At 38.7% G+C, this 27,991-nt stretch overlaps 1 protein-coding gene across 8 annotated transcripts in view; it reads right to left on the reverse strand.

Moving 5' to 3' along the window:
* LOC136878689 (DNA repair protein XRCC4) overlaps positions 1-27,991 on the reverse strand; it is a 113,735-nt gene that overhangs the window by 75,246 nt on the left and 10,498 nt on the right. The window contains exon 1 of one of the 8 annotated variants that reach the window (XM_067152150.2): positions 24,991-25,104. The exons of the other annotated variants lie outside the window; for them this stretch is intronic. The gene's annotated coding sequence lies outside the window, so the exon portion shown is untranslated. Of the gene's footprint in view, positions 1-24,990; positions 25,105-27,991 lie in introns of those variants that run through there. 8 annotated transcript variants of the gene reach the window in all.

Below are 27,991 nucleotides of genomic sequence, written 5' to 3' on the forward strand. Positions count from 1 at the left end.
GACACATGAAATTCTAGGTGTAAGGCTCATTTCTAAAGATAATAGGCAACTTGATATATTTGCAGTGTACAGATTGGGAAAGGGTAGCACTGATGCAGATTCGGAATTATTTGATAGGATAGTCAGCTATGTGGGAAACGACATGGAAAGAAATGTGATTGTAGCGGGAGATCTGAATTTGCCAGATGTCAATTGGGAAGGAAATGCGAACAACAGGAAGCATGACCAACAAATGGCAAATAAGTTAATATGGGAAGGACAGCTGATTCAGAAAGTGATGGAACCAACCAGAGGGAAAAATATTTTGGATGTGGTGCTGATAAAACCAGATGAGCTCTATAGGGAAACTGAAGTAATAGATGGTATTAGTGATCATGAAGCTGTTTTTGTGGTAGTTAAAAATAAATGTGATTGAAAGGAAGGTCTTAAAAGTAGGACTGTTAGGCAGTACCATATGGCTGATAAAGCAGGTATGAGGCAGTTTCTAAAAAGTAACTATGATCGGTGGAAAACGGTAAATAAAAATGTAAACAGACTCTGGGATGGGTTTAAAGAAATTGTTGAGGAATGCGAAAACAGGTTTGTACATTTAAGGGTGGTAAGGAATGGTAAAGACCCACCTTATTATAACAGAGAAATAAAGAGACTAAGAAGGAGGTGCAGACTGGAAAGAAATAGAGTTAGAAATGGCTGTGGAAGTAAGGAGAAATTGAAGGAACTTACTAGAAAATTGAATCTAGCAAAGAAGGCAGCTAAGGATAACATGATGGCAAGCATTATTGGCAGTCATACAAATTTTAGTGAAAAATGGAAGGGTATGTATAGGTATTTTAAGGCAGAAACAGGTTCCAAGAAGGACATTCCAGGAATAATTAATGAACAAGGGGAGTGTGTATGTGAGAATCTTCAAAAGGCAGAAGTATTCAGTCAGCAGTATGTAAAGATTGTTGGTTACAAGGATAATGTCGAGATAGAGGAAGAGACTAAGGCCAAAGAAGTAATAAAATTTACATATGATAACAATGACATTTACAATAAGATACAAAAGTTGAAAACTAGAAAAGCGGCTGGAATTGATCAGATTTCTGGGGATATACTAAAGACAATGGGTTGGGATATAGTACCATATCTGAAGTACTTATTTGATTATTGTTTGGCCGAAGGAGCTATACCAGATGAATGGAGAGTTGCTATAGTAGCCCCTGTGTATAAAGGAAAGGGTGATAGACATAAAGCTGAAAATTACAGGCCAGTAAGTTTGACATGCATTGTATGTAAGCTTTGGGAAGGCATTCTTTCTGATTATATTAGACATGTTTGTGAAATTAATAACTGGTTCGATAGAAGGCAATTCGGTTTTAGAAAAGGTTATTCCACTGAAGCTCAACTTGTAGGATTCCAGCAAGATATAGCAGATATCTTGGATTCTGGAGGTCAAATGGACTGTATCGCGATTGACATGTCTAAAGCATTTGATAGGGTGGATCATGGGAGACTACTGGCAAAAATGAGTGCAATTGGACTAGACAAAAGAGTGACTGAATGGGTTGCTATATTTCTAGAAAACAGATCTCAGAGAGTCAGAGTAGGTGAAGTTTTATCTGACCCTGTAAAAATTAAGAGGGGAATTCCCAAGGCAGTATTATCGGACCTTTATGTTTTCTTATATATATAAATGATATGAGTAAAGGAGTGGAATCGGAGGTAAGGCTTTTTGCGGATGATGTTATTCTCTATAGAGTGATAAATAAGTTACAAGATTGTGAGCAACTGCAACGTGACCTCGAAAATATTGTGAGATGGACAGCAGGCAATGGTATGTTGATAAGCGGGGCTAAAAGTCAGGTTGTGAGTTTCACAAATAGGAAAAGTCCTCTCAGTTTTAATTACTGCGTTGATGGGGTGAAAGTTCCTTTTGGGGATCATTGTAAGTATCTAGGTGTTAATATAAGGAAAGATCTTCACTGGGGTAATCACATAAATGGGATTGTAAATAAAGGGTACCGATCTCTGCACATGGTTATGAGGGTGTTTAGGGGTTGTAGTAAGGATGTAAAGGAGAGTGCATATAAGTCTCTGGTAAGACCCCAACTAGAGTATGGTTCCAGTGTATGGGACCCTCACCAGGATTACCTGATTCAAGAACTGGAAAAAATCCAAAGAAAAGCAGCTCGATTTGTTCTGGGTGATTTCCGACAAAAGAGTAGCGTTACTAAAATGTTGCAATGTTTGGGTTGGGAAGAATTGAGAGAAAGAAGAAGAGCTGCTCGACTAAGTGGTATGTTCCGAGCTGTCAGCGGAGAGATGGCGTGGATTGACATTAGTAGACGAATAGGTTTGAATGGCGTCTATAAAAGTAGGAAAGATCACAATATGAAGATAAAGTTGGAATTCAAGAGGACAAACTGGGGCAAATATTCATTTATAGGAAGGGGAGTTAGGGATTGGAAGAACTTACCAAGGGAGATGTTCAATAAATTTCCAATTTCTTTGAAATCATTTCAGAAAAGGCTAGGATAGCAACAGATAGGAAATCTGCCACCTGGGCGACTGCCCTAAATGCAGATCAGTATTGATTGATTATCAATTGTGGAATTAAAGCAAGTAAAAATCCCTAAAATTGTATTGAAGAAGAAACCAAAGATCAGGATTTGGGACTAAGGAGAAGGATAAAAGAATGGCATTCCAAGATTGTATAAAAAAGGAAGCTGCCTAACACGGAAATACGAAATGGAGAAGACGAATAGGACAAATTAAGACAGACATTTGTGGAAGCAGCAATTGAGGTATGCAGAAAAACAAAAGCAAAGGTTAAGGGAAAGGAGACGCAGTGGTGGACAGACAAAATAAAAAAAGAAATAAAAGAAAGGAACAAGGTGAAGAAAGAAATGGATAAGGAAAAGCAAAAAACATATCAGAGGAATGAAAATAAGATAGAAAGGTTACATGTGGAATACAAAAGGTTGAAACTACAAGTAAAGAGGAGTATCAAGGAAGAAAAGGAGGAATGTTGGGGAGAGTTTACCAACAAAACTGAGCAAGATAGTCGAGGAAATCAGAAACTATTATACACAGTAATAAAATTGAAAATAATAAATCAAGAAAAAATCAAGGCATTAGAGAGAGAAGATGGATCCATAGTACATAACGAAAAAGGGTCTTCAGAAGATGATGGCAAAATATTTTGAAAAACTTTATAATGAGGATGACTGCTCGGAGGAAGAAGGAGATAAGAAAATGGAAATAAAAATGCAAAAAAACGAAGAGAACCAGATAACATGGTTTGAACTTGAAAGCAATGACCAAAGGTAAAGCAAGTGGAAAAGACAAATTCAATGCTGATATGATTAAGACAGCAGGAGTCTTTGGACTACAGTGGCTATACTGAGCCCTCAATGCCATATGGAAGGATGATTGGCAACAAGGAAGCATTGTACCATTGTTCAAAAAAGGAAATAGGAAGAAATGTGAAAAATACAGGTATAACCCTATTAACACATGGGCTAAAAATAATGGAGAAAGTCATAGACAAAAGACTGAGGGGTATAATATCGATAATGGAAAAACATCTAGAAAGGAACAAGGAAATAATCTTTGTATTTTTGGATTTGGAAAAAGCATATGATACAGTTAAGAGAAAACATGTATGGGAATGCCTACTGAAAAGGAATGTACCAAAATCATTAATTATCAAGACAGAAATGTTGTATCATGAGAGTAAAAGCAGTGTACAAGTGGGGATTGGTGACTCTGAAACATTTTATACAAAACAAGGGTCTCAAGCAAGGAAGTGCACTGTCACCATTATTGTTTATTATATTGATGGATGAAACCATAAACTGTGTAAAACAGAGTATCAATAGTGATGAAGTGAATGCTTTGGTATTTGCAGATGATGTGGTGATTTGGGGAAAGGGAGAAAAGGAAGTACAAAGGAGACTGGACGTTTGAAATGAAAATCTGAAGGAGTTTGGAATGATAATTAGTAAAAAGAAAACTGTAGTCATACACTGTGGAAAAGAGAAAAAGAGAAGTCAAGTGAACATAGATGGAGAATGGTTAGAGAATGTAGAACAGTTTAATATCTGGGTAGCATTATTAATGGAAGTAATGAAATCAACCCTGAAATTAATAACAGAAAATGAAAAAAAAAAAAAACCTAAGTTACAACATTTTATCATCAAGTCAGAGAGCTTTTATGGTTTGACAAAGTACCCAAGAGAACGAAATTAACATTATATAATCAGTATTTTATACCAATTGTAACATACAGACTAGAAACACTGGTAACTAATAAGAGACAAGATAGTAAGATCCAAGCAGTAGAAATGAAATTTTTAAGAACATCGGTTAAAAAGACAAGTAGAATTCAAAATATTAAAATCAGAGAAGAGCTAAATATAGAACCGTTAATACAGAACATACAGAAAGCAAGACTGAGATGGTTCGGACATGTAAAAGAAATGGGAAAGGAATGGATAGCAAGAAAGGAATTGGAAAGAGAAGTTAAGGGAAAGAGACCAGTTGGAGACCGAGAAGAAGGTGGATGGATCAGATTTGGAAGGACATTAGAGAAGTTGTATTGTACGTGGCGGAAGTAATAGAGCAGGAAAAGTGAAAGGACAGAAAGGAGTAGAGGAGACTTGTTAACCACACCCGGGCGACTGGACTGGAACACTGATGATGATGATGATTATTATTATCATTATGACTTGTGATGTATGGCTATGAGTTGTTTACATCCACTTATTAGTATTTATTATTATTTATGACTGCACTGTTTGCGAGGTTATGTCAAGAAACATGTGTTGTATATATATTTATGAGTTTATTTATTGTAAGAACCTGTAATTAATAGTATATAATTTATTATTATCTGTAGGCCTATGTATGATATATCCACTACAGTATTATGCAAGACACTGTAATATCCGGAATATCACTAGCTAAGACGAGAACTATTTAGAACCTTCCTTCCAATTGTAACTATGTATTAAGCACTCTAGAACTTACGAGAAAATGTATCCTTCTAGAAGCCAGGCCAGGCAACCTATATTTTTTTAAAAACGGTCTCGACGGTGAAGTGGAGTTATTGTTTAGTTGGAGATGTTCTTGTGAACACGTGTTGTGTGTAGGCCGACATGCTAATGTAAGCAGTCAGCAGTCAACTGTTTCAAGGTTGCAATCTCCATGTGCTTCGTGATAGGCAGTTGTAAAAAATGGTGTTTTGTTTGTGACGGCAGTTGATTTTGGTTATGTGTATGTTCAATGTGTAACTTTTAAATAATTAATTGTAAATAAAAATCCATGTACGCAATTTGATAGCATTTTGTGTGCGTCTTTGTGGATACATCATTGGCGACCATGGACAGGAAGTAAGAATTTATGAAAGAATATGAGTGTAGTGCGAAATAGAACAAAATGCAAGTGGTACTAGGAAAGATGTCCGTTCAACAACTCAAAGATGAACTCGCTAAGAGAATTCTTCCAATGAACAGCAAGAAGAAATCCCTGCAGACGTGGTTACGGTAAGATGCCGTCGAAAAAGGAGAAGACCCCGAAAATGTTTTCATCGAGGTCGACGAAGATCCAGACGAAACACTGGAAGATGAGGTAAATAGAACAAAAATGTGTTCTAAGTTAACGAACATGATACAGACACTCAATTCCACCGTAACAGACGGCATTTCCAAAGTAAAAGACAAAATTTCAGATGTCAATTCCGCCCTAACAGAACAGATTGGAGAACAAATTTCAAAAGTAAACGATTAAATTTCTCAAGCTAACTCAGATTTAACTGGACAAATATCACAATGGCATCTACGGCGGAGAAGATGGACTTTGGTACGGTGGAGATGGCGGAAGGGGCAAACCCGTTGCATCTATCCTCCAGAGGAGTGGCTACAAAAGGCGCCTAACTCCATGTTAGGGGCGGCCTAATTTGAACCTGGCACTAGGTAATAAAATGCCTTTGGGTGTAGCGAACCTATCATACAAACAGCCTAAAAAATGAGTGTGAGTGAATCGAGGCCTCGGAAAATGCTAGGGCGTCACCCTGAAGTAATACCAATATAAACGATCGTTATTGGACATTATAAATTTTCCAGCTAACTCATTCCTGGTTGCCAGCGTTTTGCCCCAGTGTGCTAAGTTGGGCTCATCAGTTGGTAAATAGCACACCCACCAAGACGCACGGCTAGTGCATACCGTGGAGGCCACTGCGTAGGCTACTTGGAGCCACCAGCAGTGCTAATGCACTATGAGAGACTTTGCCTCGTTGCCAAAATTTGATGCCTGCCTGGCCATCAGATGATACAGAAGACATAGGCCCGGTTTCTTCAACTTTGTGTTCAAATTTTACTGAACAAAAGTTTTTTTTGCTAGGGGCTTTACGTCGCACCGACACAGATAGGTCTTATGGCGACGATGGGATAGGAAAGGCCTAGGAGTTGGAAGGAAGCGGCCGTGGCCTTAATTAAGGTACAGCCCCAGCATTTGCCTGGTGTGAAAATGGGAAACCACGGAAAACCATTTTCAGGGCTGCCGATAGTGGGATTCGAACCTACTATCTCCCGGATGCAAGCTCACAGCCGCGCGCCTCTACGCGCACGACCAACTCGCCCGGTTTAACAAAAGTTACCTAACAATTGTTAATAATTTAATGCTTTGGTTAAAAGTACCCTGTTACACAAACACATTTCCAACATTTGTTACAAAACAATTGATAAAGACAAATTAAGACATTTCTGTGAGATTTCAGAACGCATTTGGCAGTGAGCGTCTTCTGTCTTTACATAAAGCGCTCTTAGTGGTGTGTTGAAACAGTATTTTGTCACACACGGTTAGCATAAACGTTATTACGATGAATGCGAGACAAATGTCATTATAGTTTTAATTTGAAAGTATGCAAGTGTAATTAAAAACTGAAAGAACCTACTGTTATATCACAACATTTGATATAAATAAACATTTATTGCAGCAAAATAGCCATACATTAGTGAAAGGTGTTATAACAGTTTAACACTTGCACCATTGGTCGCATAGTCTCTGATTGATCTAGTCCTCTTGTTGCAGAATTCTAAGAGATATCGTTCACATAAATGTCCACATAATGTTCATTTTCATGAGTTTGACGGTTCGTGGTATGTCGGGTTTTCGCAAATGACATGGTGAAATCCATGGACTGCAAGTCTTGTAAACATGTGCCTTGTCTCAAAATTTGCTGCAGTCCATGTACGGTCGATTGTGGCCCCAGTTCCATAGAATTCCGTGGGAACTTCTTCTCTTTTCCTTATTAGTGTTCTTAGTAGGTTCTCCGATGCCGTTGTGTTAGGTAGGGGGTACATTGTCCTTAAATCCTCTATGAGGAAAGTTTCCCACGCGAGAAGGTAGACTAATCTGGATCTTGTTGTTTTTGCCACTGTGATTGCTCTTTTGATGTATGTTGCTTTAACTCTTTCCAGTGTTGCTAAGTTCTTTTCATTCAGGTGTGTCCATATAATTTCAATCCCATTTGTAAGTATTGGAACGATTTTCGATTTGAAGAGTGCCATTGCTGTGTCAAGATTTAGTGTTCTGATGAAGCTTATTTCGTTTATCGCTCTAATTGCTTGTGTCGCTTTCTCTATTGTGTGCTTAGTGAAGCATTTCGCAGATGGCTGGAGTGTTATCCCTAGATATTTGTATTCTTTGGTGGTAGATATTATTTTCCCTTCTAAGGTGATTCTTGTTGATTTTGGTATTTGCCCTCCTGATCTGAACACCATCATTTCCGTCTTCTTGGTGTTAATTTCGAACTTGTGTTCAATGCACCATTTTCCCACTTCGTTTATAGTGTTCTGCAGTTTCTTCAAGCTTTTTGAACCAATCACAATATAATCCGCATAGGCGTATGCTGCTACATCTTCATTTTGTGCAATTTCCATAATGTCCTTCGCTGCCAGGATGAACAGCAGAGGGCTTAGTGGGTCACCTTGGAGTACACCATTTGTTTGAACTATTGGTTCTGAAAGGTCTAGGCTGTCCGAGATCCATATCTTGTTCCATTCGTTTATGGAGTTTATGATTCTTGTCCAGACGCTGTCTCTTCCTAGAGTTTCCTTGAGCTTCCTTTGTACTAATGCTCAGTCCAGGAGATCAAAGGCTTTTGTGAAGTCTATAAAGATTGTATAGTATTTTTCCTTCCTTTCGATGGCTTCCCATAGGTTATTTAGCAGTAGTTCCACCGCTGCGAGAGTGGATCTTCCTCTCCTAAACCCGAATTGAGATTCTGGGAGGTGCTCTTCTACTGTGTCCTTTATTCTTTCTGTGATTAGTTTTGTGAGTACCTTAAAAGGATTGTTTTCTAGGACTATTCCTCTGTATTTATTTGTATCCTTCGGGTCTCCTTTCCAATTGAAAATTACCTTTACTATTGATTGTCTCCACTGATCTGGGATTTTGGCTGTTTCTATGCATATTACAAAAGTTTCGTCCAAATAGGAGCTAGTAGATGAGCTGTCTTTCAGGTATTCATTGTATATCATATCCGGTCCTGCAGCTTTTTTCTTTTTTATGGATTCAATAATGTTTTGAACCTCAGTTGTAGTGAGTGGAGACCATGCTGTCGTCTCATGCGTTGTATGCACTTGGTTGGTTTCCGGTGTTCCTTCTCTTCCTTCTTTGTTGAGGGTGTCTTTGAAATGTCTCGTCCATTCCTCCATATAGTGGGTCTGTGCCTGCTTTCGAGGGCGGATTGCTATGAATGGGTCTCTCCTGGCTTCCTCAACTATTCTTCTTCCTTCTTCTTCCCTGTATGCTGTTTTCTTCTCCAGTGTTAGTGTTTTGTAGCATCTTCTTTTCTCGGTGTATGTCTGAAGGAGTGTATGATTCTCGATGTCCGATTTTAGTTGGTGTAGAGCTTGAAGCACCTCTTTCCTTAATAGGAAGCACTCTTGATCGAACCATGCTTTTGCTCTTCGCACTTTCCTGGGGCTGGCTGCTTGTGTTAAGAGTTTCTCCAGTTCATGCACTGCTTCCTCTACATTTGAGTTGTCGATTAGTGTTTTGATTTGTTCCATCTGTTCTTGGCTTTCTTCCACTTTTCTAACATCCAATCTCCTTGAGAGTGGTCTCCTTTCTTGTTTGTTCTTTGCCTTCCATTCACTTTGTATGTTGATGCTCATTGGAATGTGTTTTCTTATTGGTGTGTGGTTCGCGTTCCAAAGTGGGTTGATATCCCCTTTTAATTCTCCTCTTATGAGGGTGATGTCTATAGTGCTTTTGCCGTTGTGGCAAATATATGTAGGGACATTAGTGTCATTTAGCAGGATGAAACCTTCTTCTTGCAGTGAATCTATTACTAATTTTGTTTTGTGATTTGGTATGTCCAACCGACAATTTAAATCCCCTGCAATAACTAGAGGATGTCTGCGTAGTGCATCACATTGCGGTTGCGCTTGACATTGTGTATGACACTGGAAAATGTGTGTATTGAAAGGTTAATGTCAGATTGATGTGTGGGGCAGCACGTTAACATTTGATATAGCCTATTCTTATATAAATGCAATCTAAGGCTCCTACATCACCGGGAAAATGTGATAATTGATATGTCTTGAATGATTTTTGGGCATTCTTTTATTGCGGGGAAAATAATGTAGTGCTTTGTTAATGCTACAATAGCAGCAAGAATTCTACACACTCTTGTCTTACACTCGTAGACATAGTCGCCTACAATTACATGAGAAGTGACTCAAGCATAATATCTAACAAAGAGAGGCCAGACCCTATGGTCAACCAATTTCAAGGAGCTTCAATGTACGTGTGGGGGGACACTCAACAGTAACTCGTCTATAAGGGTTTAGGTCAATACGCTTTTGTTTTTGAAAAAAACGTCAAATGTCGTGACACAGAATCTGTTTCAGATAAAGTGGAGGTGATAGAACACTAAAAGGCAAACAAATTTTACTTAAACATGTCAGGTCCACAACCTAATAATTTCTAAAAACTGAAGCCAAGAATTCCAAAATGGCACAAGTCCACATTTTGACGCTATATGAGTTATGGATATCGTTGGAATCATCTCGTCGTAAGCTTTCACATGGCAATCAGAGCAGCACAAAATATCCATTTTTGTGCTCATCTATTTTTTAAGTAATGATAATCAAAATATCATAAGTGCATGAACAAATGCTGTTCTGACTCTAAATGAATATACTTGAACTGTGCGCAGCTGATTTCCAGAACAGCACATGTTCGTATCACCACTCACTCATGCTAGACAGAGCTGCCTTCGCATCAGCCGTTACGTTGTGTTCCCGCGTGAACTGGGAAGTGTTAATACTGACAATATTAGAGGATTTTGCATTGTACTTGATGAAATAGAATCGGACAATGAGTGACGAGTGTAGTTCAGATGGTATACCAGTTCCTAAATGGAAATGTATTCCCCAAAACTGGAAGAAAAACACTGAGAAAAAGAAGAGAATGTCTGGTGGAAAAGCAGGAGAGGACTGCAGGTAAGTAAAGAGCATGGTTTCAAAACTACAGTAGCAAATTGTAACATATAACACAGACATGTCAATATTTACGGTACTTGTTGTAGATGTAGAAGACAATGTACGTCATACTTGTCGCTGGCTGCAAAATACAATATAATAACACAATTCAATAACATGGAGTCTAAAAATGCACAAGACAGGTATCTGGTTGCACTAGTAGGTGTGACCCTACCAAGAAGAAAATGGTCTCAGCTTCATGAACCTTCAAAGCCTCGTTCATCTGTTTTTCACTACATAGTGAGCGACTTCAATATATTTTACATGTAACATATAGCCTACTCTAAGGTAAATAATTCAATATTACCTACCAATGATCATTCATTAGCACTATTTTCCCCTTCAGCCATTTTCAAAATGTTTCCAAGTAGTAATAAAATAATATCTCTTCTTTAGGTGAAAGTATGAGATTTCGAGAAGATAATGTGCAAACAAGCGTTTATGTCATTACACGGGATCACTGCATCACGTTTAAGATGAATCACGTCCCTGGTGTGTGAAGGAGTACTGCCTCGTGTTGATCAACGTGGAGGACGTCATGAAACATGGTGTAAACCCGAAAGTTGCAAAGACCAAATGAAGATACATGGTGATCCCTTCCGAGTGGCACATTACGGCAAGAGCGCCAAGAAAACTAGGTACTTAGCTTCAGACCTGAATGTTAAAACAATGTGGAAGATGTATCTACAGAAATATGAACCTGAGGCATATCTATGATTGGATACAAGATAATTCAAGCCCCTAATAACTTATGAGTATTTTTTCTGCTACTATAAAGATAATTTTAACTATCCTTTTGGATGCCCAAGAACAGACATCTGTGTACAATGTGAACAGTTAAAACTCCAAATGTAGTGTGAAAATATTACTGCAGTGAGGGAGGGTTTAAAGAAACAGCTTGAATTACATAAGCATGCAGCTACAAGTTTTTACACTGAAATGAAACAATGTATCTTAGTCAGAGGGAGGAGAGGAATATGGCAAGTCAGAATGTGTGGTGTTTGATTACATGCAGAATATTCCCTTCCCATTCATGCCTATAAATGAAATGTCCTATGCAAGGAAGCTTTGGCTATATGTAATAGGATTCCATCGCATGTCTGACAATCAAGCTTTCATGTTTCCATATACAGAACTAACAGGAAGGAAAATGCCTAATGAAACGGTTTTGTTTCTGGATCATTTCATCAAACATTGTGTTGGCCCGAGTGTGACACAGCTATATATTTCCCAGATGCTTGTCCAGCTCAAAACCGAAACAACACTGTTGTCAAATAAGTACATCACTTAAATGTGAACGTTTTGACTACATAAGACAAGTTTATCCAACAAAAGGCCACCCCTATCTTCCCTGCAACAGAGATTTTGCTTGCATAGAGTTGAAGAAGAGGAAGCAGGACACATCATGGAGAACTGTGCTAGGAATATACACATTGTTCACGTTGATCAATCCATAATTATGGATTACAAAACCTTCTTTGAAAAAGTAAAAGACCCTTGCCACTGTCTAAACATGAAGGACAGTGGAAAGTCACATCATAAAAGATTATTCAGTATCGCAACAATGATGTGATTGTTAGCACATCAGCTAGTGGACTAGTGACACAGACATTTCAATTTAAAGAAAAGAGTGTTTGTAATTTGGCAGCTTTAAAGAAGGCCTACGACAGTGAACAAAAGTTGAAACCAGTGAAAGTAAGAGACATTTTGAAGTATATAGGCCTACTATCCATTGACGCACAGCATCGGCCATACTTTGAGCGTCTACTACATTATGGAAACTCTGACAATGATAATGCTGCCTCAGAAAGTGATGCCTGGGATTCAGACTGAACATTTCTTAGGGTCATGTATTTACTGATATGTTTGTAAATATGTTTTCACCAAAATTAAACTCTTACTATGTATTTGTATGCAACTAAACAGACATTAATAAAAGTAATATTAAAAAGAAATCCAATTACTTCCAAAACAGAAAGAAAAAAAAAAATTTATATATTTTATATTCTGAAACCATTCACAGTTTTGACATAATATTTTGCAAGACACATACGCCTTGAAATATCTGTGCATAGAAAATATCAATAGCTTTAGTAGGTTTAAAGATATACAAAAAAACAGGTTTGCCTCAAAACTTTGATGAGTGGATTTGTGCTGTTATGGAATTCATGGCTTCAATTGATGAATCCCTGATTTCAATGCAATGCATATATACCGGTACTTGGAGTCGCATCGCACTCAAACGGAGTGGTGGCCTAGTAGTCACCGTACTTGTCTGTGAACCTCGTAGACGTGAGTTCGAGTCTTGTCGCAGCTTAAGTCTTGTACAAAATAAATTAATATTTGAGGGAACATGAAGATAAAAATGGAAACAAAAATATTATGCAAATTGCAGTACACTTTATTTTCTACCTGAATTAATATAGGCCTAAACATTCTCACAATTACTGCTTGATCTCTCTCTCTCTCTGTATATATATTGTCCCCTTCAAATTTGGTCTATAATGAATATTTTATTGTGTGTGGCAAAGGGATGTTATCATTTTTTCATTAAGGGTGATATGTTACAAGTTTATTTCAACTCAGTCGTGTTTTAGTGCAGCGAACCGGTTTGAACAGGTAGGATGGACAGTGTATTGATTTTTCAATCGACCGGCCAGCTGTAGTCATGTGACCTACTTGGAATTTCTCAAGGCCGCCCCAATTGATAGCGCGTGGCGAATGTTCTCGATACAGCACTTTCTCGAACTATGAGAACCTATCAGGTGAAGGTACGATGTCCAATTATGACACGTAAATACCTGTGCTTCAGGAATAAACTCCCCCTTTCTATTGTGGGCGTTCTTCGAGTGCAGCAGATTTTCGAGAACAAGTTACGTATCATTCTATGATAATTTCCATGTGGTCGTGTGTATGGTCACATTCTGAAACTTTTGTGTCAGTTTCAGCTCTCATCAAGACAAGAAAGAACAAGACCTTTACATACTCAATTATCTTCACCAGGATGTTTCACCCATCTTCTGAAAGAGCGATCTACGAGAATCTGGAAATGGATTTTCTGTCAACATGCAGTGTTAAAATGTAGGCACTGTCTGAAAAGGGGGGAGATAACGACTGGATGCAGATTGCATGTAAGCAGATCACCATGTGAGCAGTTTCATTCATCGACGGCGAGATCCAATTTCATCAGAAATTTAAGTACCTTTTTATAATAATTTTCCTGTTCATTTTGTAGAAATAGTGCTAGCTTATTCACTGATAATAGTATTTCTGTTAGTTTAGAGTTTCTGACAATATTTCCATTCTTCTTTCCTATGGGTGATGGTAGTGTTGTTACGTTGTGGGTGAATGATTTGTTGGACTCTATTAGTGTAGTTAGTCAGTGAGTGTCTTCTGATATTGTTCTAAATGTCCCTCTGAATGATTAGAACGCTACTTAAAAATCATAGACCTCTCCGATAAAAGATAATTTTATGCAAGATTAATTTCAAATGTGTCAACTCGTGTGGGACAAAATTATATCACATTTGAAATGTTGAATTTCAGAGTATATTTCACCTTACACATTTCATTGGATTAATGCAAGGTAGTGTCATCAGACTCAGTGTCTAATTCAGATTTTTGGTGAAGTTAATAGTCGGCACTAATAATAATAATAAAGTTGAAGGTCGGGTTAAACTGAAATTGAATGGTCATGAGTGGTAAATGTTATTTGCTATTATTGTGTTATGTTTGATGTGTGCTCTATTAGAGGATTATGAGCCTGGAATACGGCGGATCCTGAGGGATTAATTGTGTAATTTTATCTTGGGAAATGTGTGCTAGAAAACCATGTCTCCTGCAAATTTTGGATCACGTGTTAAATAATGTGGATGAGATTTAGGAGTAATAATAATTTATTGTGACTCATGAACCAAATGTCCGATAATATTAATGTTTAACCAATATTTATGTGCATGTAATTAGTTGACCAATTCTTTTTAATATTGAATCGCAGATTTTCTCGATGATCAATGTTGTGATAACTCTGTTATTTTCTTAACAAGTGGTTGCTCAGATTTAATCACATTTCTATGAGTGTTGTGTGTTACTATTTATCCGATACCGTCATCTGAATTGGCCACACGTATTACAATAGGTCATTATTAGAACCTGAATTCGTATGCAGTAATAGGTTAGAATGCAATCTTACTGAGGCGAGTAGCAAGTGTTCTCCAAACGCACAAGTCCGACTCCATGGCTAAATGGTTAGCATGCTGGCCTTTGGTCACAGGGGTCCCAGATTCGATTCCCAGCAGGGTCGGGAATTTTAACCATCATTGGTTAATTTCTCTGGCACAGGGGCTGGGTGTATGTGTCGTCTTCATCATCATTTCATCCTCATCAAGGCACGCAGGTCGCCTACGGGGTTCAAATCGAAAGACCTGCACCTGGCGAGCCGAACACGTCCTCGGACACTCCTGGCACTAAAAGCCATACACCATTTCATCTGAATATTCCACGGATAGGAGAATAAAAATCCAAAACTTAATATTTAAATTCCAGAATCTGATTGTAAAATATGTAAATAATAATTGTGTATCATTTGTGTGATTGTGGAATGAGTGCAGTAGTTAGAAATTTTTTCCTGTGATTTATTGAAATGTGGTTCTGACCTGGCCACGTGTTCATCATGTTGGGCCCAGGTTATTCCAGCGTTGTTTGTGATGACTTATTTTGAGATGATTAACACCTTTAGTAAATTTTATTTGAATTTTACGTAAAGTTAACGCTAAGGTACCTGCCAAAAATGAATAAGTGCATGTTATTTCAAAATCATATGAGCACAGTACCAAAAATTGTAAATATTATAAATTTCATTTTCAAGGCATTGAGTAATATGAATTCATTAATGTTATATATTACTCAAAGCAGTTTTGAAGGATTTTTGTGGAAATAATAATTCTTGTGAATGTAATTAATTTTGGTACAGACTTGAATGGACATGATTCAGTAAAATTACGTAATGGAAATATTTTCGAGAGTATAGTCCAGCTGAAATCACACCAGAAAGACAAAATAATATTAATGGAATTTATCCACAATGAGAACGATAATGATGTAATATTTATGATAATATTTGCAAGGTTTAATGAAGCCATTATTAATTAATTTTCTTCATTAAATTAAAAATTTTACAATTTTTTTTTTTTTTTTTTTTGTGTGTAAAAGTAGACACTATCACGATAGCCTAGGATAGTTCATGAAACCTGGTATAACTTACTGTTGTTAATTTTTCTAATTTGCTGATAATTCAACCAGTGCTGGGAGGAGGTTCTCCCACAATCATTTTCACTTTTATTCAAGCCAGATGTGGGCTAATATTTATTTTACACTGACTGACAGAGCAAATGCAACACCAAGAAGGAGTGGTCAGAACTTTATGCCAATTGCAGGGTAGACTGACGTCACTGAAGTATGCTCATGATGTGAAATGCGCCGCTGTGCTGCGCACGTAGCGAACGATAAATGGGACACGGCGTTGGCGAATGGCCCACTTCGTACCGTGATTTCTCAGCCGACAGTCATTGTAGAACGTGTTGTCGTGTGCCACAGGACACGTGTATAGCTAAGAATGCCAGGCCGCCATCAACGGAGGCATTTCCAGCAGACAGACGACTTTACGAGGGGTATGGTGATCGGGCTGAGAAGGGCAGGTTGGTCGCTTCGTCAAATCGCAGCCGATACCCATAGGGATGTGTCCACGGTGCAGCGCCTGTGGCGAAGATGGTTGGCGCAGGGACATGTGGCACGTGCGAGGGGTCCAGGCGCAGCCCAAGTGGCGTCAGCACGCGAGGATCGGCGCATCCGCCGCCAAGCGGTGGCAGCCCCGCACGCCACGTCAACCGCCATTCTTCAGCATATGCAAGACACCCTGGCTGTTCCAATATCGACCAGAACAATTTCCCGTCGATTGGTTGAAGGAGGCCTGCACTCCCGGCGTCCGCTCAGAAGACTACCATTGACTCCACAGCATAGACGTGCACGCCTGGCATGGTGCTGGGCTAGAGCGACTTGGATGAGGGAATGGCGGAACGTCGTGTTCTCCGATGAGTCACGCTTCTGTTCTGTCAGTGATAGTCACCGCAGACGAGTGTGGCGTCGGCGTGGAGAAAGGTCAAATCCGGCAGTAACTGTGGAGCGCCCTACCGCTAGACAACGCGGAATCATGGTTTGGGGCGCTATTGCGTATGATTCCACGTCATCTCTAGTGCGTATTCAAGGCACGTTAAATGCCCACCGCTACGTGCAGCATGTGCTGCGGCCGGTGGCACTCCCGTACCTTCAGGGGCTGCCCAATGCTCTGTTTCAGCAGGATAATGCCCGCCCACACACTGCTCGCATCTCCCAACAGGCTCTACGAGGTGTACAGATGCTTCCGTGGCCAGCGTACTCTCAGGATCTCTCACCAATCGAACACGTGTGGGATCTCATTGGACGCCGTTTGCAAACTCTGCCCCAGCCTCGTACGGACGACCAACTGTGGCAAATGGTTGACAGAGAATGGAGAACCATCCCTCAGGACACCATCCGCACTCTTATTGACTCTGTACCTCGACGTGTTTCTGCGTGCATCGCCGCTCGCGGTGGTCCTACATCCTACTGAGTCGATGCCGTGCGCAGTGTGTAACCTGCGTATCGGTTTGAAATAAACATCAATTATTCGTCCGTGCCGTCTCTGTTTTTTCCCCAACTTTCATCCCTTTCGAACCACTCCTCCTTGGTGTTGCATTTGCTCTGTCAGTCAGTGTGTATTACAGTAAAATGCAAGCTTCGGTATGGTTGAAGAATGAAGGTGTAGTGTATCAGACAACTTTTGGAGAAGAATCTGAGTCAAAATCTTCAAGATTAATTTGTTAAATTTTGCTGTTTTGTGTTATATGAAATGCTAGTTGTAATAAATGTCAAACCTGTTGTTTTAAATGTTTTTTTTCAATTGTCGTCAGTCCTTAAGTCTTACCTGCCCCTTTAAAATAAGCAAAGTTTGACAGCAAACGGTCCACGTCTGGGACTCTCGCTCTCCGGCTGAGTTGACCGGGAATAAAGGGGGCAATATATATATTAGAGGTAGAAAATAATGTTCACTGCAGTTTGCCTAATATTTGTATTCGCATTTTTACCTTCACGTTCCTTCAAATAATAATTCAATTTGTATAAAAAATATAGCTACGGTGGGACTCAAACTCACATCATCAATGTTCACAGACAGGTACAGTGACCACTCGCCCACCACTTCACTTGAGTGTGTTGCAACTCTCCAAGTACATACGCGCAGCATTGGAATCAGGGAATTCATCAATTTTTTGGAAATTATTATGTAGCGGACCTGACATGTTTAAGTAAAATGTGTTCGCCTTTTAGTGTTCTATCACCCAGACTTGGCCCAAAGCAGATCCTGCCTCATGACATTTGTCCTAATTTTTTTTTGAAAACGAAAGCGTATTGACCTAAACCCTTATACTGATGAGTGTCCCCCAACAGATACATTAAGCTCGTTGAAATCAATTGGATGCAGGGTCTGACTTCTCTTTGTAAAAACTATAAGCAACTGCTGCACTGGAGACACTGACTGAGTTTCAATCTGTTGGAAACTCTAACCTATTTTCAATTTCTCCTAGTACCTTGTTCATTATGGCTTTGGTAATTACATATCTTTGTAGAAATCCTTCTTCTGACAACTCTACAAAGCTGTTTTTTATTAGTATAGGTCATCCTTTGCCTTCTTAAGTTTATAATTAGTCTTCAAACTTACATCTTCCACATGCCTCCATTTTGAAATTTTAGCAGCTGTTAATGGGCTGCCATATTAATTTAACACAAGTATTAACAATTTGTTAGAGTTAACAAATCTTGATGAGACTGTTATGTTCTGAACACTCTACTATATATACTTATCCAGTACTTAACATTATTTTATTAGGAAATGCACTTGTTGCACAGCATGGCATAACTATTCATTACAATGAATGTTCCAATGTTACGCTGTTGTTACTAGCGCACTCACTGTATTATTTTTGAAATACACTACAGTCTCCCCCACTTAGAAATGTGTTATACACTGAATTTTAAATAAACACTTTGAAGCTGTGAACTTATCAGATAAGGAATATAGACGAATTAAAAAAAGGGAGAACAGATAATCTATGGAATTTTGAAAAAGGTACTTCACTTCTCACAGAACAGTCGAACTGAGTTGGTTCACAAAACAAAATCACGGAACCGCACAGGCAGTCGAGTATGTCTTGATGATCTACGTACATTTGTTGGAACATTGGGATTCTGTCGTGGTGTCACTGCCGTAACTGGGGTTGATGGATTTTCTACTGGAACAGCTGGATCTTGGCGTGGTGATACTGTTAAATCAGAATTAACCGAGACATGGCAATCTGGAGCTCTAGGTACGTCGTATGACTGGGCTGGTTCAAATGTAACTGATTTAGGTTGAATCAGTGTCCCATGCATTTGGTCAATATGGCGTTTCAGTGTCCTTCTTGATTCGTCCAAAATAACTAGGTAGTGTCACTGACCATACTTCTTTACAACCTTTCCAAATGTATTTGTTATTGCAGAAGAAGCACACCTGGACTCCCTCCCCCACTTGAAATGATCGTCCTGGTTTGGCTACCGATAATGAAGGTTGAGGTTGGATAGAGAAGAAAGCATCAAGGCGAATCCTCATTTTTCGGTTCAGGTATAGCTCTGCTGGTGACTTTCCACATGCAAGGGGTGTAGCACGGTATCGAAACAGAATCTTTTGTATTTTCTCGTATATTATCATCTGAGGCAGAACGGAGACGATTCTTCAATATTTGAACATGTCATTCTGCTAAGCCATTAGTGGCTGGGTGACCAGGTGCAATGAATTTTTGAAAAATTCCATTTGATGAACAATGGGTGCGAAATTCATTGCTTTGAAAAATGGCTGCATTATCTGAGACAATGCTTGCTGGAAATCCATGAGAAGCAAATATACGGTTTAGCAACACGATTGTGGAGGTACTTGTTGGTGTATCTCATAAAATTTGCATTTCTGCCCATTTCGATTTGGCGTCCACACAAATCAGAAAGTTGCAGTTCTCAAAAGGTCCTGCATAATCAATATGCACTCTTTCCCAGTTCTCTTTTGGTTCGTCCCATGGATGCACTGGTGATTTTGGTGAATTTGCTCTTGTCAATGCACATGCTTGATATCCTTTTACTAGGCGTTCAATGTCTTGATCAATTCCAGGCCAATAGCCGTAGCGACGGGCCAGCTGTTTCATCTTCATGATGCCCAAATGAGTTTCGTGAAGTTCATTTAAAACCTGATCTCTTAGTCTGGAAGGGATAACAACTCTATCTTGTCTAAACAGCACACCATCATTCAGAGTATATTCTGAAACCATCCGTTCATTCTGTAAATAAATAAAAAAAAAAAAAAAAAAAAAAAAACGTGTTTCATCCTGGATGGTGCAAAATGTGATTCGTTCACTTGAAATTTGAAAAATTAGGTGCATAAATAACTGGTTAACTTCATCTCCAATGGAGATATCTGTTGAAGAATGGACTTGCTGTAGGGAAGCCTGCGATAAACAGTCAACATTTTGGTTCTCTGCACCCTTCTTAAATTGAACTGTGTAATCGAATCCTGACAAGAACAAAGCATATCGTAGTAGACGAGCAGATGTCATCTGTGGTAGAGCTTTGTTTTGCTGAAAAATACGAGTTAGCGGTTCATTGTCAGTCACTAGTGTGAAGTGCCTGCCAAAAACATAGGCGTAAAAGTGGTTGACAGCAAACATAATTTTGAATCATAGGGCGTTAAGACTCTATCGCTACACAACTCTGCTTTTAACTTGTGGAATGTGGTTTCACATTCCGAAGTCCATATGTCCTTTGCAGAGCAGGAGCCGTAATGGATATGACAAGGTGGAGAAATCTAGTATAAACCTGGAGTAGTATGTGATTAGTCCCAAAAATCTGCGTAGTTCATCAACGCTTGTAGGATGAGGCATGTCATTAACAGCTCTAACGTTTTCTGGGGACTTACTAATGGTATTATGCTGGATAACATGGCCCAAATATTCAATTCTCTCTTCAAAGAAAGAACACTTAGCTCGGTTGATATGCAGATCAAAATCAGATAATCTCTTCAGACATAACCGCAAATTGTGTGTGCACTCCTCTAGAGTTGATCCGTGTACGATTAAGTCGTCAAAATAGGCTTCTGTTTTTGAAAGTCCCCTGAGGATTTGTGAAATGATTCGGTTAAATTCGGATGGCGCTGTTTTAATTCCGAAACTTAGACGATTCATTCTATATGTTCCATGATGTGTAGATATAGTCTGGATTGTAGCACTTTCATCATCAACTACCAAGTGTAGAAATGCTTTGAACAAGTCCAATTTACAAAAATATTTGTAATCACGTAGGCTGTTCAACACATTATCAATTCGCCTTATGGGGTAATTTTTAGCAACAAGTTTCTCATTTACACCACATTTGTAATCAACACATAATCTAACTCCTCCATCTGGCTTGGGAATGATGACCAACGGTGACCCCCAATCACTTGATGTTACAGGAGATATGACCCCAGCTGCTTCTAGTGAGTCCAGCTCTCTTTCAACTCGTTCACGAAGTGCATAGGGAACATCCCGTTCTCGTGTAAATACTGGTTTAGCTCCTTCACGTAATTGTAACTTTACTTCAAATTTTGGAACATGTCCAATTTTCTCTTCAAAAACATCAGGAAATTCATTAATTATGTCATCAATTGAAAAGATAGCGTTAACTGGATATGACATGAGTGGAGTTTCCTTGTTAGCATCTATTTCCTTTAATTCGTGGATTTCCTTGTCTTTATATACAGCTGAGACTGTAACCTTACCCATACGTGTGATAATATTGCCTGAATATGAATGAAAGGCAATTCCAGATTGTTGTAAGGGTAAACCTAGATCCAATTCATTAAATGCATCTTCAGGAAGCAGAGTAAAACATGCAGCAGAGTCAACTTCAAAACACTGTGCCTTATTGTTTAGTGATACAGTAACTATATATTTATCAGAGTCGGGAGTAACTTCAAATAATTCTACATGTGACGGAGAGAAAGTAGGTTCTGCTTTACTCACACCGTATGAATGATCCTGGGCATCACATGGGATAACTGAAATTGATTTAGTTGAGCTGGAACTATCTGCTTTTGATTTGGAATTTCGCATTAGGCTGGTGATACACACCTTGGCGAGATGACCTTCTCTTCCACAAGATTCACATCTAATATCATACCTACTAACTCGGCATTCTGACACACGATGATTCGGCTTAGCACATCAGAAACAGAGGTTATCAATTCCTAATCTTCTGAAATCAGGTCTAATTCTTCCACTAGAGAGAGAACGTTGACCATATCAGATACTTTGATTCGGTGAACGTGTGTTGAAGGGATAGTCAGGGCTCAACGAATGGTTACTCTTGCTATAACTGGGGCTCGGAGAACGATAACGAAAACTCTGATCCCGTCGAGATCGGTGATCTGAGCCAGCAGTAACCTTATATGTATCGCTGTTGTCGAATTTAGATGCCGATGAAAAGGCTTGTCTGGTAAATTCTCTACTTTCGACTCTAGACGTTTCCAATAATGTTGCCTTAGCTAGGATTTCATAAAAAGTGGTGATATTAGATTGCAGTAACTGTTTGCATAACCAATTGTCTGGTAAACCTCTTATGAACTGAGCTCTTAGAAATACATCCAAAATTGAAACTGTACACTGACATTGGCATTTGACTGTGAATTCGCACTCAACTAAATTGCATTGAAGAGTTGCGACAAAATCGGCGATAGACTGTCCCTCTTTCTGATATACATTTAAAAAATAATGCTGAGAAATAACGGCACTTTTCTTTGGAACAAGCGTTTGGCTGAACAGTTTAACCAGATCTGTATATGACTAAGTTCTGATCTATTTTTCTGGGCCTAGAAATGCAGATAGACTGTTGTAATGCACAGAACCTATAGAGACGCATAATAGCTGTGATTTCTTTTCCTCATCTGTGATATTTTTCATTGCTATGTAATTCTCAAACCTCTCCATATAGTATGCAAATTTTTCCTTCCTAGAATCAAAATTTTCAAATGGTTGTATGCTTGAACAGTTACCGGAATGCGAGACTTCTCTTCCTGGTTCTCTTTGGAATGTTGTTATAAACTGAATAAGCAGGTTTGTTGTTGTTGGTTGAATGCATCTAATAGTTCAGCAAATTGTTCTGAATCCATTCTTCTGAGTGTAACCTAATTGTGTTAAAACAGCGGTAAATATTTTCGGTGGTCGATTGATAGTACTGTGCAGGATATTAGCAATACTTATTAATACTTTCACCTTGTTGCCAACTGTTATGTTCTGAACACTCTACTAAATATACTTATCCAGTGCTTAACATTATTTTATTAGGAAATGCATTTGTTGCACAGCATGGCATAACTATTCATTACAATGAATGTTCCAATGGGAAGAACAGCTGTTCTCTCCAGAGAGTATACATCTCTGTGTCGTTACGCTGTTGTTACTAGCGCACTCACTGTATTATTTTTAAAATACACTACACAGACGGCCATTTTGTTAAATTATGTGTTAATCCTCCTCAACAGCAGTGTTAACTCTTAACATTCGTTGAAGAAAATTGGGCCAAAGAGTAGTGAGAAGTGCCTCTACATAAACCCAAATATTTTTACATTTACCACACAAAATCTTCATTCTAACGTCATTGTCGTGTAGTACAATTATTTTGAATGCTTCACTGAAAATTGTACATGAAAATTCCAGTTACTGTTCCATTTATGGCATTTATTTCAGAGGAGTGGAAAGTAGTTCTGAACTGGTGGCTTACTCGTGTTGAGGGCGATTTAAATCTGATTTCTAAGCAAGCGCGCGGGGTCATTAAACCTGAAGCAGTTGGGTTAAGGCCTGCTGGGGACTGAGGACTGTTTTATTGAATGTCTCGGCCATGTTTATGTACTAGGAAACATTACATAGTAGTTTTCCGTTGCTTTCCATGTGCTGTTGCTCTGCCATTTTTGGGGGTTACTCCACCTAAGTCTCTGCTGCAAGTTATTCAATGATAACTGTTTAACCAACCTTCAAGTTAACACCTATCATCATACTGGAACACATCTGCACATTCCAGGGTAGTATACACGAGTGGCTAACCACTGCCTTCTCCAATGCAGTCGTCCTTGCCGGTGTCACCCAAGTGATCATCCATACTGCTACTGTCCAGTATAGGGCTCGTACCGCCCATAACATGGGAACAGATGCTGCTTTATGGGTTCCGATGATATTTACTCCACCCGGAGGACCATCACCCTGCATAAAGGGGCTCATCTGCCTAAAGCCTTGGCCCCTTTAGGGGGTAAAGTTATTTTCTGCCGCCCAACACTCAGCGTTGAGACGTTGGCTGTGCAGTCTACTCCATTACAGTAGCGGGATGTCCGGCCAGACATCAAATGCCAACTGGGAAGGAAGCACGACCATCAAATGGTAAATAAGTTAATCTGGTAAGGACAGCTGAATCAGAAGGTGATGAAACCAACTAGAGGGAAGAATATACTGGACATGGCGCTGGTAAAATCAGATCAGCTCAAAAGAGAAACTGAAGTAATAGGTGATATAAGTGATCAAGAATCTGTATGATAGAAAAGATGGTTGCAAAAACGGGATTAGCAGGCATTACCATATGGCTAATATAACAGACATGAGGAGTTTAAAAAAGTAATTATGGTCAGTGGAAATTGATAAATAAAAATTTAAACAGCTTATGTGATGGGGTGAATGCACTTGTTGAGGAATATGAAAACCAACACGTATCTTCAAAGGTGGTAAGGAATGGTAAAACTCACTATATTATAACAGAGAAATAAAGAGACTAAGAAGGAGGTGTGGAAGTAAGGATAAATTGAAGGAACTTAATACGAAAATTAATCTAGCGAAGAAGTCAGCTAAGGATAACATGTTGGCAAGCATAAATGGCAGCCATATGAATTTTAGTGAAAAAAGGTAGGATATGTGTAAGTGCTTCAAGACAGAAAAAGGTTCCTAAAATGACATTCCAGGAATTATTAATGAACAAAGGGGAGAGTATATGTGAGGTTTTAGAGAAGCCAGAAGTATTGTCAGCAGTATGTAAAGATTGCTGGTTATAATAATAATAATGCCCAGTTAGAGTAAGTGACAAATACTAACAAAGTATTGGTAATTTACTTATAATAATAAAGACATTAAAAAAAAAACTTAAAAGCTAGAAAAGCAGCTGGGACTGATAAGATTTCTGGGGATATACTAAAGACAATGAGATGGAATGTATAATGGGCAGTCAAATGAAAACCAAACACCCGCTACAACATGACCATGGAATGGTTTTATACAAAAGTAATTACCAAAAGTGTTAATATATTTAACCCACTGGGAGACAAGAAGATCAATTTCAGTTTTGTAGAAAGAAGTAGGTCGCTGATGGATCCACAACTGCACCCACTCTTGCACTTTCACTTTCTTGTCCAAATGAAACAGACATCCGTGAATATATTTCTTCAGCTATTAAAAACTTAATTTATTTAAGTATTCTCATTCAACATCATTAAAATATTAAAATTTTACGTATTGATAATTTTCATAATACAGTATTACCTGCCTTAACGGACACCTCTCACTGGCGAACGATTTTCTAGGTCCTTAATTAAATACCATGTTGTGTATCAGTAATTTACCCCTCTTATACGGACACCCTTTATTACGGACGCGGACACACCATAGCCACGAGAAACTCCAATTAAACCTCTCCTAACGGACACTTTTTTTTTTTTTTAAACTGTATCACTGTCATATTACTTTTCATTGACTCGTGGGCTTTTGATGTGTTCAGTTTTACGTTAGTAAGTTGGTGTAAACATGGCTCCGAGCAAGTTTTAACTCTGAAAGAAAAGGTAGGAATGATAGATTATCATAAACGGAGAAGTGTGGTGTGCGTAAACTGTCCGAAGTGTTCAAGATTGGAAAGACACAGGCAGCTGAAATTGTGAAAAAGCAAGAGGAACTAGTGAAAGAATGGCATTGAAATGGCAACGAACAGCGCATTAAACTGTTTCAAAGTGGTAGTGGAGTTCGCACAGACAAGGCAACGTTAGAGTGGTTCGCTAAAATAAGGTCAGAATCTCCCTGTGTCAGGACCAATAATACAAGAAAAAGCGTTAGACTTCGCGGCAGAATTAGGTATTGGAGATTTCAAAGCCTCGAATGGATGGCTAGAAAGATTCAGAAAGCGACATGGTATCAACTTCAGAGTGATTTGCAGAGAATCATCCAGTGTTAATGTGGAGATTGTTGAAAACTGGCAAGAAAAAATACCTTCAATCATAAACGGGTATGCTCCCGAAAATATTTTCAATGCCTATGAAACTGAATTACTTTTCCGTGCTTTACCCGACAAAACTTTGTGTTTCAAAGGAAATCGTTGTACTGGTGAAAAAGTTACGAAAGAACGTCTTACGGTCTTGTTATGTGCAAGTATGAGTGGAGAATGGGAGAAGCCCCTTGTGATAGGAAAAGCTGCAAAACCAAGGTGTTTTAAGAATATGGACGTTACGAAGTTTGGCAATGAATGGAAAGTGAATAGGAAAGCATGGATGGCCAGAGAAATAATGACAGAGTGACTAAGACAATTGGATAGAAAAATGATACGCCAGGAGCGAAAAGTGTTATTATTCCTCGATAATGCAGAATGGCACCCGGGTACAATTAAGTTGCAAAATGTGAAGATCGTTTTTTCCCACCAAATATAACATCAGTTTCTCAGCCGCTTGACCAAGAAGTGATCCAGAACTTCAAAGTTATGTAGAGACAGTCAGTGATGAAGCACATAGTATCAGACTTAACGGGAATGAAGTAACCCTTCAAACACTGACAAAGGGACTGAATGTTCTTCAAGCAATTTCGAGGATAACCAATGCATGAAAAAACGTTACAGCCTCAACAATGCGTAACTGCTTTCTGAAAGCTGGGTTTCCCGCTAGTGGTTGACATCCCGAAATAGAATCGGATACCCTTCCAGACAGCATGGAAACAACACAACAGTTGATTAATGCAGCAGGTTACAGTGTACAAGCAAACACCTATATTGAAATTGATTCAGATATTCCAACAGAGTGTGAGAGTGGAGACACGAAAACGATTCTTCAGTAAATCCAAGGGAAGGAGGACAAAAATGAAGATTCTGACGAAAGCGGGAGTGAAAGTGATGCTAATGACGAGGCTTTGAAGAAAATATGGAAATTAATGTGCTGACAATAACCTTATACAGTGAGACTCTCAGCTTTGTTAAGTGACTGAAAGAATTCTATTATAAACAAAACGATGAAAAAGGTGTAATTTTGACCCAGGATTTAATTGCACATAGTGAAAATATCATTGCTAAACCAAAATGAACAAAACAAACATTTTTCAAGTGCTAATGTTTTACTGTACTGTGCTAGAGATTGCTACTTCTACATATTGATTTAAAGTTTCAAAAAATGGTATGTTCTTCTTAATTTTAACACAGTGAATGGTAATAGTGTACAGTGTGCTCAATAGAGGTTTCCATAAAAGTGTTTTTGTCTCTCTAATACAGTACATTGCAGCTGCAGCAGCCCATCTATAACTTTCTCATGTGAGTACAGTGCAGTATATTGTACATTACTGTATACAGTATACAATTAAAAGTACATTTGCGAAAATTGTTACCACATACAACACATGGGTTATTGTGTTCCAACTTATGTTTAATGGTACCGGTTTCGTAACCTCTCCCAGGCGGTCACCCCTTCATAACGGACATATTTTTCGGTCCCGAAGGTGTCCGTTATAGAGAGGTTTTACTGTATTTCACTAATGTTTGTTTATTCATTGATATGGTGAATTATGATATAATAATTCTTTAAATTTTGGGCTAAACAAAAGATAGTGTTACATTGTTTTTATTCTCCGACTGGACTTCACTGATGAAGGGGATGTACTCTGTGCCTGAAACATGTATGAATAAATAATTTTCAATTATAAAAAGTGTATTGACAAGGTGGACTACAGTGAATACAAGGTATTTTGGATCCACGGCATGTGATATAACTCACATCAATAAATTATTATTGTATTGAAAAGGTGGATCCGAAATACCTTCAATTCACTGTAACCCCAGTTCAATACGGGCCATAATGTAATTTCTAACTTTGAAAGGTGGACCAAACACATACTACTTTAAATAGTCTGTAATAGCTTTAGAAAAGTCAGTAAAATAAAAAGCTACTTGCTTTACATCACACTGACACAGATAGGTCTTATGGCAGCGATGGGATAGAAAAGGCTTAGGAATGGGATGGAAGCGGTCATGGCCTTAATTAAAGTACA

This window comes from Anabrus simplex, chromosome 1 (genome assembly GCF_040414725.1).
Source record: "Anabrus simplex isolate iqAnaSimp1 chromosome 1, ASM4041472v1, whole genome shotgun sequence".
NCBI lineage: Eukaryota > Metazoa > Arthropoda > Insecta > Orthoptera > Tettigoniidae > Anabrus > Anabrus simplex.